At 53.4% G+C, this 12,351-nt stretch overlaps 2 protein-coding genes and 1 pseudogene across 3 annotated transcripts in view; 1 reads left to right on the top strand and 2 right to left on the bottom strand.

The window, feature by feature from the left end:
• The window catches only part of LOC149524385 (glycine N-acyltransferase-like protein 3), a 29,846-nt gene extending 23,929 nt beyond the window's left edge, over positions 1 to 5,917 (bottom strand). The window contains exons 1-3 of the mRNA XM_089778841.1: positions 5,838 to 5,917; positions 5,550 to 5,703; positions 228 to 271 (exon numbers count right to left, since the gene is read on the bottom strand). The gene's annotated coding sequence lies outside the window, so the exon portion shown is untranslated. The remainder of the gene's footprint in view (positions 1 to 227; positions 272 to 5,549; positions 5,704 to 5,837) is intronic.
• Positions 1 to 6,068, bottom strand: part of LOC102449608 (glycine N-acyltransferase-like protein 3) — a 73,751-nt gene extending 67,683 nt beyond the window's left edge. The window contains exon 1 of the mRNA XM_075928534.2: positions 6,023 to 6,068. The gene's annotated coding sequence lies outside the window, so the exon portion shown is untranslated. The remainder of the gene's footprint in view (positions 1 to 6,022) is intronic.
• Positions 6,069 to 6,735: 667 nt separating this feature from the next.
• Positions 6,736 to 11,717, top strand: LOC112546493 (glycine N-acyltransferase-like protein 3; annotated as a pseudogene). Its single transcript, XR_016349718.1, has 5 exons — positions 6,736 to 6,828; positions 8,088 to 8,195; positions 8,496 to 8,616; positions 8,828 to 8,948; positions 10,376 to 11,717. The product of XR_016349718.1 is annotated as a glycine N-acyltransferase-like protein 3 (transcript).
• The last annotated feature ends 634 nt before the right edge of the window (positions 11,718 to 12,351 follow it).

The raw sequence follows: 12,351 nt of genomic DNA, 5'->3' as shown, positions 1-12,351 counted from the left end.
ACGCTGCTCGGTCTGGTCTGAACCAGTTCCTCTGAACCGCCTCAGGCTGCAGGCGGAGGAAACCTCTCTCCTTGGAACTCTCCTGTTTGTGAGGAATTCAAGCTTGTTTCTTATCTCTGGTTCGCTCAGTTTATACTTACCTTCTCCTTCCATTCCTAGTTTAAAAAAATCACATTAAAGTTAAAAGTTACAGTTTAAAGTAGTTACCAGACGTTACTTGCCCTTACTTGCTAAGCTTCAGTTTTCTTCCCTCTTACTCATCACCTTCTCCCTGGTTAAAAAGAAAAAAAAAGAGACGAAGTTAAAAGTGAAGTTTAGTGAAGTCGAAGTTACGTTACAATAATGCCTTGTTCACCAAGAATCAAAAAACGTGAGGCCTGCTGCGAGGCCTTGGATGGCCATTCCTCCTGTATTCGTTGTTTGGGGGAGGGCCATGTTCCATAAAAATGCCCTCACTGCTCTAAGCTTACAGCTAGAGCGATGAGGCTCAGGATGTTCCTCTTCGATAAGGCCCTTCAGCCTCAAGGATCTGCCTCCCCCCGAGACCATCAAGAGAGCCACAAAAAAGAAGGGCGTCCTCTCCAACTGCCGCCCCACCAAGAAAGAGGAAGCCGTCTCCGACCCGTGTTATCAGATTTTTCCAATACTCTGGGGTATGCTCATGTATTAGGGTTACTCTTATGGGACTGGGGGAAGGTTAACAATTCTATCAGTGTGCTGCTTGTGCTTACTTGTGCTCTCATATGGAGCTGAATTCTCCCTGCTGCCAATTCCCCCTCCCACTGGAGCTTTCCTGCAGGAACTAGATTCCTCAGGATGGGGTTCTTCCCACCTTAGCAACACACACAGACACTTACACCCACTAACAGAGCACGTCTGAGAGGACTGGGTAGTCAGCACTCACAAGCTGACCCCCTCATATGTCCCTGGACTCAGCTGGCTGGGTTTGACAGCAATGCCACACTGCACCCTCATCTGCCTGTGGACTCAATGGGCTGAATTAAACAGCACTTTAAGCTGCCATCCTCATACACCCCCAGGTTCAGCACTTCCCTATCTCCACTTTCCCACCACAATCATTCACTGGTAAATCAGTCAGGCCACATCTGGAGTATTGTGTCCAGTTCTGGACCCCCCACTGCAAAAAGGATGTGGACGCATTGGAGAGGGTCCAGCAGAGGGCAACCAAAATGATTAGAGGCCTGGAGCATATGACCTATGAGGAGAGGCTAAGGGCGTTGGGTCTGTTTAGTCTGCAGAAGCGAAGAGTGAGGGGGGATTTGATAGCAGCCTTCAACTTCCTGAAGGGAGGTTCCAAAGAGGATGGAGAGAGGCTGTTCTCAGTTGTGACAGATGGCAGAACAAGGAGCAATGGTCTCAAGTTGTGGTGGGAGAGGTCCAGGTTGGATATTAGGAAAAACTATTTCAGTAGGAGAGTGGTGAAGCACTGGAATGGGTTACCTAGGGATGTAGTGGAGTCTCCATCCCTAGAAGTGTTTAAGTCTTGGCTTGACAAAGCCCAGGCTGGGTTGATTTAGTTGGAATTGGTCCTGCCTAGAGCAGGAGGCTGGACTTGATGACCTCCTGAGGTCTTTTCCTGCTCTATGATTCTATGAACCACACGATGAGCAAACCCCACAGGATTTTGAGCACTACAGGGATCTTTAGCTTGGGTACAAGAAGCGTTGTTGCAGAGCGAATGGGGAAGCCAAAACACCCCTTGAGGAAAACTGAGCAAAAGAGAAAGAGAGAGAAGCAACCAGCTTAACAATGAAAGTTATTTATTTCTGAGTAGTGAATAGATATCAAACAGTTAGAATCATAGAATCATAGAATCATAGGACTGGAAGGGACCTCGAGAGGTCATCGAGTCCAGCCCCCCGCCCTCAAGGCAGGACCAAGCTCCGTCTACACCGTCCCTGACAGATGTCTATCTAACCTGTTCTTAAATATCTCCAGAGAGGGAGATTCCACCACCTCCCTTGGCAATTTATTCCAATATTTGACCACCCTGACAGTTAGGAATTTTTTCCTAATGTCCAATCTAAACCTCCCCTGCTGCACTTTAAGCCCATTACTCCTTGTCCTGTCCTCAGAAACCAAGAGGAACAAATTTTCTCCTTCCTCCTTGTGACACCCTTTTAGATATTTGAAAACCGCTATCATGTCCCCCCTTAATCTTCTTTTTTCCAAACTAAACAAGCCCAGTTCATGAAGTCAGTTACAATATTAAATCTCAATTGAAACTGATCACAAATGTTAGGTAACCATATAACAGTTTAGACAGGGCAGGGTCAGGAGGCTATGCCTAGAGAGGTAGTTGATGGGGGGGGGAGAGAGAGAGAGAGAGAGAGAGAGAGAGAGAGAGAGAGAGAGAGAGCTCACCACTCCGTGGAGCTTGCACTGATCGGGGTTCCCAGCTGATGATGGTAGCTGGGGATCCAGAGGGCAGGAGACAAGCAGAGCAGAGCCCCCAGCATGATCAGACAGGAGATGAAGAAGTCTCAATGGGACTAATGCAGTTTAAATCCAGGATCAGAACAGTTTTTCTTGGGGCAAGGATACGAGTTTTATAGGGATAGGACAATAGTTCAAAGAGCAAGAGGAGAGACAATAGAAACTGGTCATCCCTCCTTATGGGTGATGTTCCCTGAAGGAGCTCACAATGAAACTAGGCAGTTTCAGCATTTGGGATGTCAATAGGATCGTTACTAGAATTGGTCTGATAATGACTAATTTGGGTGTGAGTAGGCCGAGGTTCATTAGCATCTGGAGAAGAGATTTCCCATCAGGCAGTGCTTCTCTGCTTTCAGTATCCCATAGTTCACTGCGGTTCCTGCAGTGGAAGAGCTGATCTCCATTCTGTATGCTAATCGGTTCTATCTTCAATGCAGATGAGCTTGGGGTGTTTCCTTAATTAGTTGAGGTGTGTCTTCCCTGGCCTTTTCATTGCTTTGTCTGATTCTAGCAAAGGCTTAGGGGAAGGGGGGGAGGATGGTTTTCCATAAATGTCACTCCCTGGCTCCCAAGAGCACAGGGCTGGTAGGTAAAACCTGCTCTCTACCTGCTACTTCGCATGGAAGATTGAGCATTGGCAGTAAACCGGGCACTTCAGGTGTGTCTACGGTGCACACAGCACGTCCAAATCAGTGAAATCCAGCTCTTCGGTGCCAACCACATACCATTTATTGGCACTGACGTCTCTGGCACAGTCAAATCCCATTCCCGGTATGTCAGCGCTGTCGGCACCAACAAGTTCCGCTCGAGCCAAACCTGCACCAATGCCAAGGGCGGCACCGACCGCTTGCCATCTTGTTCCTCCTATAATTATCAGGAGCCATACAAGAACTGTACGTGCTATAGAACTCATTTGCCATACCACGGCTCCTATCATTGCTCGTCCAGATCACTTCCTAGATCTAGGACACATGATTCCTCTGTGAGATACTCACCAGTGACTGACCCGCCCTGTTCCCGACGTGACTCAAGGTCCCCGCTCCTCCACCCAGACTTACGTAAAAGAAGGGCAGCCCCTACTGGAGGAAACACACCAGCCTGAGATATCGCCTACTGATCCATCGTCATCCTGACCGGACGAGGTGGTTATACCAGGGGATACCTCTCCCCCGATGATCTCAGGCAATTTAAAGAGCTTTTCAAAAGAGTAGCTCTCTCTCAGGAGATGCAGCTCACTGAAATCTAAGGGAAACACCACCGCATTCAAGAATCTCGAGACATCTCATTCTCCTAAACTGTCGATTCCCCTACATAAGGCCATATTGGAAGTCGCCAATGAGTTGTGGCAGACCCCAGAATCAGTACTGCCTACTAACAAGAAGGCGGACAAGAAATATTTTGTCCCCCCAAGGGATCAGAGTTCTTATTCATCCACCCGCTCCCCAACTCCTTGGTGGTTGATGCGGAACGACAAAGAGCATGGGTGGCACAATATAGAGGCCAAACATCAGATAAAGATTCAAAGAGGCTGGATTTATTTGGAAGGAAGGTGTGTACATCATCAACACTTCTTCTCCCAATAGCCAACTATTTGGCACATTGATCTAAGCATAATTTCGACAACTGCTCAGAACTGACAACCCTCATGGAGTCTCTACCTGAATCTGAGACCCATTCTGAAGGCTATTGTTCAGGATGGTTACGCTGCCACCAGGACCAGCTTACAGATAGCGGCTGACATAGCAGACACTGCAGCCAGGGCCACTGTCACTGCAGTTGTCATGTGAAGGGCATCATTCCTCCAGGTTGCAGCAGGCATCAGAATCAGAATAATTATCCACAAAACCAACCCAATACCAGGCAGCAGGTTTGACTGCTTGGTTGGGAGCACTCAACCAGTCTGACCGGTTACCATCCCGCTGTTTCACCGTCGCCTACGCCTATTTTACCAGCACTGGACAAACATTACCAGCGACAGATGGGTCCTAGAGATAATCAGAACCGGTTATGTCATACCCTTCCTCTCTATCCCACCTACAACCCCCCCAAACCATGCAAAATAAATCATCTGCTGTATATCGGCGTGGTAGAAAGAGTGCTGCACGAATTCAGAGGGAAAGGCTTCTATTCCCTTATTTCCTGATTCACAAGAAAACCGAGGGTTGGAGACCGATCTTGGATCTCAGGCAACTAAACAAATATCTTCAAAAACAGCGTTTCAAAATGGTGACCCTTGCATCAGTTATCCCAGCCTTAGAGCAGAATGACTGGTTCGTTGCTCTCGACCTACAGGAGGCTTATTTCCCTGTTACGATCCACCCCGCACACAGGTGGTTTCTCAGGTTTGTTGTCAGCAAAAATCACTATCAATACAGGGTCCTTCCATTCGGACTTCGAGTGTTCACAATAGTGCTCTCAGTTATCAGTGCTCATCTGCAACTCAACGGGGTGATCATATTCCCCTAACTAGACGACTATCTTATGAAGGCCCGATCGCCTTCGAAGGTAGGCAGAGAGCTAGCCACCGCCACACAAACTTTCCAGTCTCTCGGACTAGTAGGGAATGAGGGCAAATCAATATTGCTCCCTACCCAATACTTAGAGTTCATTGTGGCGAGGTTGGACTCCAAGGCAGAAAGAGCGTTTCTACCTGTGGTCAGGTTTCAGTCAATACCGCTGCGAATAGATACCTGTCGGGGCAATCACAGGATTCGAGTACTCTTAGCCCTCAAGCTCATAGGCCATATTGCCACAACTACATTCGTATATGAACACTTGTCTCCCCCATGTGTGCTGGGATCTGGGGGACCCTGCCCTCTAGGGGGTGTCTGATCTACTTTCCCTGCCCCCAGTGTGAGCCAGCATCCAGAGAAGCCTTGTGCTGCTGGCAGGGAGCAGAGCGCAGACCAGATGCGCCTAAATCACACCACTAGAGTAGGGTGAGGAGCTGAGAACAGGCAGGCTCAGTGCATGGCACAGGCTCCTGAGTACTGGTCAGATGAGGGGGGCTGTGAGCACCCACTGAGGTGTATGCAGCTATTGTCCCAAGCTGCATCATCGACATGGGTGCACTCCTGCGGATGCCAACCCACCGAGATCCATGGACCCGTCACGCTGCTCAGGGGCCCCGTACTTGCAGGATTGTCCCAGGCCGGAGATCTGGAGACAGCAAAGCAGCTGCTGAATGATTTCATACAATACGCCAGCTGAGCACCAGGTTGGCTACGGTTACGATAGCGAAGGCTTCTGTTTGAGAGAGACAGAGTGAGGCAGGAGCTGCCATGGGGGAGCCCAGAGCTGAGATCGCCGAGGACGTGGGTCAGGATTCAAGAGGAGCCAGCTGAGCTGGTCGCCTGCGCCCCACTCCTGGCCGTACTCACGTCTCCTCAGAATTCCTTTCCACCGGCCCCAGGAAATCACCTCTCCCCCTCTGCCCATGGAAGGAGCCTGACCCTGCCTTGCTACGGCAGGGACGTGACTGTCCCGGCTCCCAGCCAGGCACAGACTCTGTTAATGGTTCATTTGCTCAGGGATAAAATATTACAACAGCCCCCAAGAGAGAGACCAGCAGGGACAGAACCAGCTGCTGTCCAGCAGGAACCTCTCTGCTCCTCCAGCTCTCTGTATCTCCAACTTCTTTGGGGCTGCACCTTATCCCAGCGCTAAGACTGCCCAGGTGAGTGGGAGCTACTGGGGCCACCCTAGGCCTGCCTAGTCCTGCCCTGGGGTCACACAGGACGTATTATTGTTGTAGGGTCTATGGTGAGCAGGGCGCTGCACCCAGACTGGTGCGTTATGGGAGGGTCCTGACCCAGGCAAACACAGCTCAAAAAAGTGGGGGAAATAGTGGGAAGGTTTGTTCTCTCTTCAAAGGGAATTGTCCAGTCGAGGTCCTGACCCACCACTGCTTGGGTCTGGGAACGTCCAAGTGACACTTGTGCAAATTCTCATGTAACGGGGTTTTTAAAGTGAAAAGCTCCAGGATTAACTGCAGGGAAGTTCTGATCCGTAGGGGAGAGGAAAACCCTCAGGAAATGCTGCTCTGAGAAAACAGCCATTGGTGCAATAGTGTGAACAACACCCAGGCACAGGAGCTGCATCCGCCTGGTTTGTTATGGTGGGGTCAGCCAATAGGATTTGCTATTTGGGCAGGTCTGGGAGGCTGCAGACACCCTGTGAGTCTCCAGGGAGGTGGGAGCAGGGAGGTTGCAGGGAACTGATGTCTCCCTGCCTCCCAGGGCGTCCCCTGCGCAGTCATTGCTGGAAGCTGCCGAGGGCCCGTCCCCACCGGAGATGCTGCTCCGGAGCTGCTCCTCCAAGCTGCAGCTGCTGGAGGGGACATTGCGGAGGAGCCTGCCTGAGACTCTGCTGGTGAAATGGACCTGCCTTCCCCCCACATGGCACCTCCTGGGATAGTAATGGGAGTGAGGCAGAAAGTTCTCTCTTGCCAGGGATGGGGCAGGGATTGGCTGGCAGCAGGCAGGACCCTCTCCCGCTCTGGCTGCTCTTTCGATTACCCCATCCCCACCCACACCTCCTGTCTCCCAAAACCCAAACCCAGAACCTATTTCTGCTGCTCACCCAGCATAGCCAGCGGGACGTCCCCCCCAGTCAATCATACGGTAGATTCTTGCCATATGAAGCAATCATTGCACAGGCGGATTCAGTGCCAAACGCTTAGCAAGCTGGTCACTCTGGCTCCCTTCATGACTCCAGGCCCTTCACATGGTTCAAATGTGTGTGTGTGTGTGTGGAGGCGGGGGGGGGGGGGCTTAACAGTCCATTTGTCCCCCCCCCACACACACACACACACACTCAGGATTTCCCCTGTGATATAAGCCACACAGCAGGGTCTGACCCAAAAATTAGGAGAGTGAACCCAGGGTGACTAGAAACAGCGCGGCCCATGTCCCCATCCCCCTTTTCCCTTCTTGTCCTTCAGCCCAACCCCTAGTGCCTTCCACTGTCCCTCCCCACCCCTCACAGCCTCGTCTCCTCACTGCTATTCACATTCCCCACACCGAGGGCTGGCCCAAGGTATTCTGGCACCCTGGGCACGGGTGCATGGCACCGCCCCCGGGTGCACAGCACATACGCGGCCCCGCCCGTGGTGAGCGGGCCCGCCCCCCTTGGGAGCACAGGTCCGCCCCCCTAGGGTGCGCGAGCCCGCACCCAGGGCGCAAGGTGTATGCGCGGCCCGGCTACAGCAGCTGGTGCGCAATTCGGGCCATTCCCGGTGCACTGAGCCCCTACCTGTGGGCTCTCTGCTAACCATATGGGACGCATTTCCATTACTCCTGAGTGGCTGCACAAATGCACAGCTTACAGGGAACACGGGTGGCGACCATCTTCACTAAAGGCAGCCTGTGGTGTCAGCCCCATAGGCAGTAATGGAAGACAAAGGATATTTTTCAAAAGGGCAAAATCTCCCCCAATTTGTAGGGGCTCACAAGATGCTGAAACCCCTCAATAAACATCGGGAGGCTCTTCACAGAGCTGGGAAAGCTGGAACTGCAGCCCCTCCCCTGCCTCTGACCCCCAATACCTCCAAGCGGTGCTCGATCCTGCCATGAGTGAAGGAGACTGGGCTTCCAGTTCTGGGAGCGCAGGATTGTCTCTGTCTCTCACAGGTCCATAGTGCCGTGATGAACATAAACCGCGGGAACCTGGCTGGACACGAGGTGCTGATGGATTCATGGCCCGAATTCAAAGCTGTCCTTATCCGGCCACACAGAGAGGTGCAGCCCCACAGCCACAGCTCTGCATCTGGGAGAACACCTTGGAATGGGACCTGGGATTTTGCCTCTATAGGGGCCCAGAATGGGATGCAGGTTGGCTCAGGGAGGGGACAGGAATGTGATTTAGACCCTTCCTCTTCTAGGGCCCTCAGGGGGAAGACTGGTTTGGGGGCTGGGATTGAGATATGCAGCCCTTCACCTCTAGGGAACCCCAGAGAAGGGGCCAGGATTGCAAAGGCACGGAGGCAGATCAGTTATTCCATAGGAGTTCCCCTTTTGGCTCCATGTGTCCCCCGGCAGGTGGCATCGGATGACTCTGATTTCTACACCAACACGTATGCAGTGCACTACCGGGACCTGGGCGCCTGCCATGCCCTACTGGGCAGTGCCATCAACTGGAACCAGGCCTTCTGCATCCATGGTAACGTGGGGCCCACACCACCAGGGAGAGCCCCCCAGCTACTGAGCATCTGTCCTGTCCTGTTCCAAGCCCCAAGCCTGGGGCAGGTGGATTTGGTAGCTCAGACTCCGGCCCCCTGTGCCAGGCTGGGCTCCCCACATGTATGGGCCCTTTTCTCATAACCATTCCCCTATGGTCCACATGGCTCACGGCCCATCACTGCCCCCTACAGGGTTCTGTGACGGGTTGTACGAGGCCTCCAGGGACATCGCCCAGACCAAGGGGGCCAAGTTGGACGTGTACCGCTACTTCACCTACTTCCACCCCGATCCCAGCTCCATGCCTGAGATCCGGTCAGTAACTGCCTGTGCCTCAGGGCTCCATAGCCAGGCACTGGGGGAGGAGTGGAGCGTGGTGGAGCAGGGAGCAGGCTGAGAGGTGGGGGCATTGGCCAGCAGGCTACTTGGATGCTCAAGCTCTGTCTGGCAGCTCCCCATGCAGGGCCTGGAGCACTGGGGTCCTGTTGCCACCAGCAGAATCCCAGTGGGACTGGCGCTGAGCCCAGCCTCCCTCAGGGACCCCGCAGGGACTGGGGAGTGTGGCCATGGGCTGGGACCTCCCATTGGTGGCAAGATCCTTTCAGCACCTGCACAGGGCCCTGCCCTCTGCCAGGAAACCCAGAAGGCGCTGAGTGGCCACGCTCCTCACATCCCTGCACCACGTCTCACCTGGCCCAGGGTAGAGAGGAGCCTGCCCTGCCCACAGCCTGTTCAGAACTTGGCTTTTCACCTGGACCCAGGGAGGGGCAGGTACCCAGGGGGTGATGTGGGCAGTGGGGGGGGGGTCTCTCCCAAAAGGAGGAAGGAAGTGCTCAGTTCTAACAAGAAGGGACATTTGGCAGTGTTGCCGTCATGTGGGTATAAAGGGAAAGTCCCCACATCCCATTTCCCACCCCTGGCCCAGTAGATATCCCATGTGCTGGGGCCAGATCAGAGCTGCCCCCCAGGAGAGAAAGACTCTGGGTCCCATTTCTATCCCCCAAGCAAGGTAGCGCCTCACCTCATCACTTGATTCTGTCTTTCCCCTCCCGAGTCCCACAAGTCTGGCCAGGTCTGAAACCGGCTTACAAATACCATCATGAGAATTCCGCACCGCTTGGGCGGGTGTGTGTGTGAAAGCCCAGTCTGACTGGCCGCCTCTCCCACAGGACATACTGGGGAAAAGCAGCCAATCAAAGCTGCTGTAGTAAGAGGCCCGGCAGTAGCATGACACCTTCTCATGGGAACAGAAATTGCTCAGTATCCCAGGGCAGTTCCTCTCCTTCCTTTTCCTCCCCTGTTGTGAGCAATGGGACAGCACAGTGTGCCTGCTCCCCCATCTCTAGGACAGCTGGCCTAGGAACAGCAGAGGGGAGCCTGCAGCAGCCCCCACAGGACAGGGAGGGGAGGAAGAACCCAGGAGGTGCCAAGGGGGGGTTGTGAGGCTGGGCACAGGGCTGAGATTTCTGTACGGGGGCAGAATGATTGGCTGGGGCAGAATGATTATATGGGGGGGATATGCCCCGATGAGGAGGTAGGAGACGGGGGTGGCTATCACCATAATAAATCATAGAGCACTGGCAGGGTTGGGGCCAGGGGAGATCAGCTCTCAAGGGAGACCAGCAATACAGAATCATACTTTTTTAAAGCCTCAAGATCGTCGGACCAGTGTCGTCATTCTGGGGTCTCAGTCCCCATCCCTGACCTTTCGGGCTCCGCCCTGTTGCTCTCTGCCCCCCTAGGGTCGACCCGGCTGTGAAACTCTCGTCCCTGGATGTCTCCCATGTCGACCTGCTGAATGAGACGTGGCTCTTGGGGGGAACGAGAAGAGCAGGAAATACCTGGCCAGCCTGATTCACCACTTCCCCAGTGCCTGCCTCCTGGATGCCACCGGCCGCCCTGTCAGCTGGTTGGCTTCAGATGCATTTGGTGCCCTGATGCATGGCTACACTCTGCCCCAACACCCGGGGCGCGGCTACAACAGGGTGCTGAGTAACGTGATGGCCAAGCGGCTCCATTCACTAGGCTACCCCAGCTACTGCAACGTGGCCGTGGACAACTTCCACATGCAAAGGCTGCAGGAACAAGAGGGCTTTCAGCGCCAGCCCAGCCTTTGCCACTACATCCAATGTAACACAGCAGTGGACAGAGCCCCCATGCTAACCCCCAGGGCAGCAGGTGACTCCCCAGCCTAGCGGCCCAGAGCACTAGATAAGGGAGGGGTGAGCAAGTCTGTGGATCACTGCTAGGCCAAGTGGAACCACTAACATCTCCCATCTCCAGCCTCAGGGACTTGCCCCTCTCCCACAGCCCCACACCCAGCTTTACAGGGTCTGTCCAGCTCCATAGCCTGCCCTCCTTTGTAGACTCCTGCCCCCAAACACACACAGCACCACCCTACCCCACTTTCCCTGCGGGACACCCCAGCAACAGCTCAATGATCTAAGTATTCACCTGCACCTGCTCTGCTCTTCCTCCCCTGCATTCCCTGGGGCAGCCTGCTCCGTGTATTGCCTTGCTAACTTGCTAACTCCTCCATCGTCCCTGTGTCACCCTCCCCTCACTCTGCCAGAGACCTCACCCAATTTCCTGCACCGCCCCTTCCCTCTCCACCCTCCAGTCATATCTCTGCCCACAGCAGCCTGCTCTCCTCAGCATTTTACCCTTCTTCTGGAGGGGACAAACAGCAGCTTTAAACAGAGTGGTAGGGGCTGCACAATCGGCCTCCTTGAGTGGTGCGTTCTGGCCATAACGCTTGTAACAGGATCCATGTGGTTGTTCCCTCTGGATACCAGCCAGCCCCAGAGTGATCCCTTATCGAGGACTCTCTCAGGGGACAGCCTGTCTCAGTAACTCAAGGGTTAAATTCCTCCCAGGGATGTTGATTATCCGCAAACCAAACTTCACAAACCCCCAGGACTCCTGACCTGAGGTTATACCCAAAAGGGTCCAGACCTGTTCAATTCAGCACCAGTCAGCCAAGGCACCCACATTCCCTTCTCTTCACCCACTGTCATTGGCTGCCAGCAGCAATCATTTTGTGCTTTGTCATCCCAGCTGCAATTAAACTGATTGTTGCAGACACTTTTGAGTGTTTCCTGGCCTTGCTCCCTGGCACGGCTGGGACCATGTATGTGAGGGGGGCACCAGAATCACAGCTAGGGCCACACAGCAGTTGACTGTTTATCCACCAGGTTTTAAAATGAATTTTCCCTATAGAGGGTTGGTTGGTTCCCAGAAAGTGTCGGCTTTGTGTCCCACCCCTGAAGGGCTGAAAGCCACAGTGATCTGGGGGCATAACATGGTCTGGAGACTGGTTTTAGCAGCAACAAGTGTTGGGTCAAATATCCAGGGCCTCCTTTTGAAAAATAGACAAAGGGACCAGTTGGAGATGCCCCACCTCTAGAATCACTGAACAGCTCTGCTGTGGGCACTTGAAGGGAAACACTTCCCAGCTCCCAAGCACTGCGGCTATGTCTAGACTGGCATGATTTTCCGGAAATGCTTTTAACGGAAAAATTTCAGAACAGAGCATCTAGATTGGCACAGACGCTTTTCCGCAAAAGCACTTTTTGCGGAAAAGTGTCCGTGCCAATCTAGACGCGCTTTTCCGCAAAAAAGCCCCGATCGCCATTTTCGCGACTGGGGCTTTTTTGCGCAAAAGAAATCTAAGCTGTCTACAGTGGCCCTTTTGCGCAAAAGTTTTGCCCTTTTGCCT

Source organism: Pelodiscus sinensis, chromosome 5 (genome assembly GCF_052426305.1).
Source record: "Pelodiscus sinensis isolate ZL-2025 chromosome 5, ASM5242630v1, whole genome shotgun sequence".
NCBI classification, from domain to species: Eukaryota; Metazoa; Chordata; order Testudines; family Trionychidae; genus Pelodiscus; species Pelodiscus sinensis.
Note: the sequence above shows the minus strand (reverse complement) of the source record. Positions and strands in the feature narration are given on the sequence as shown.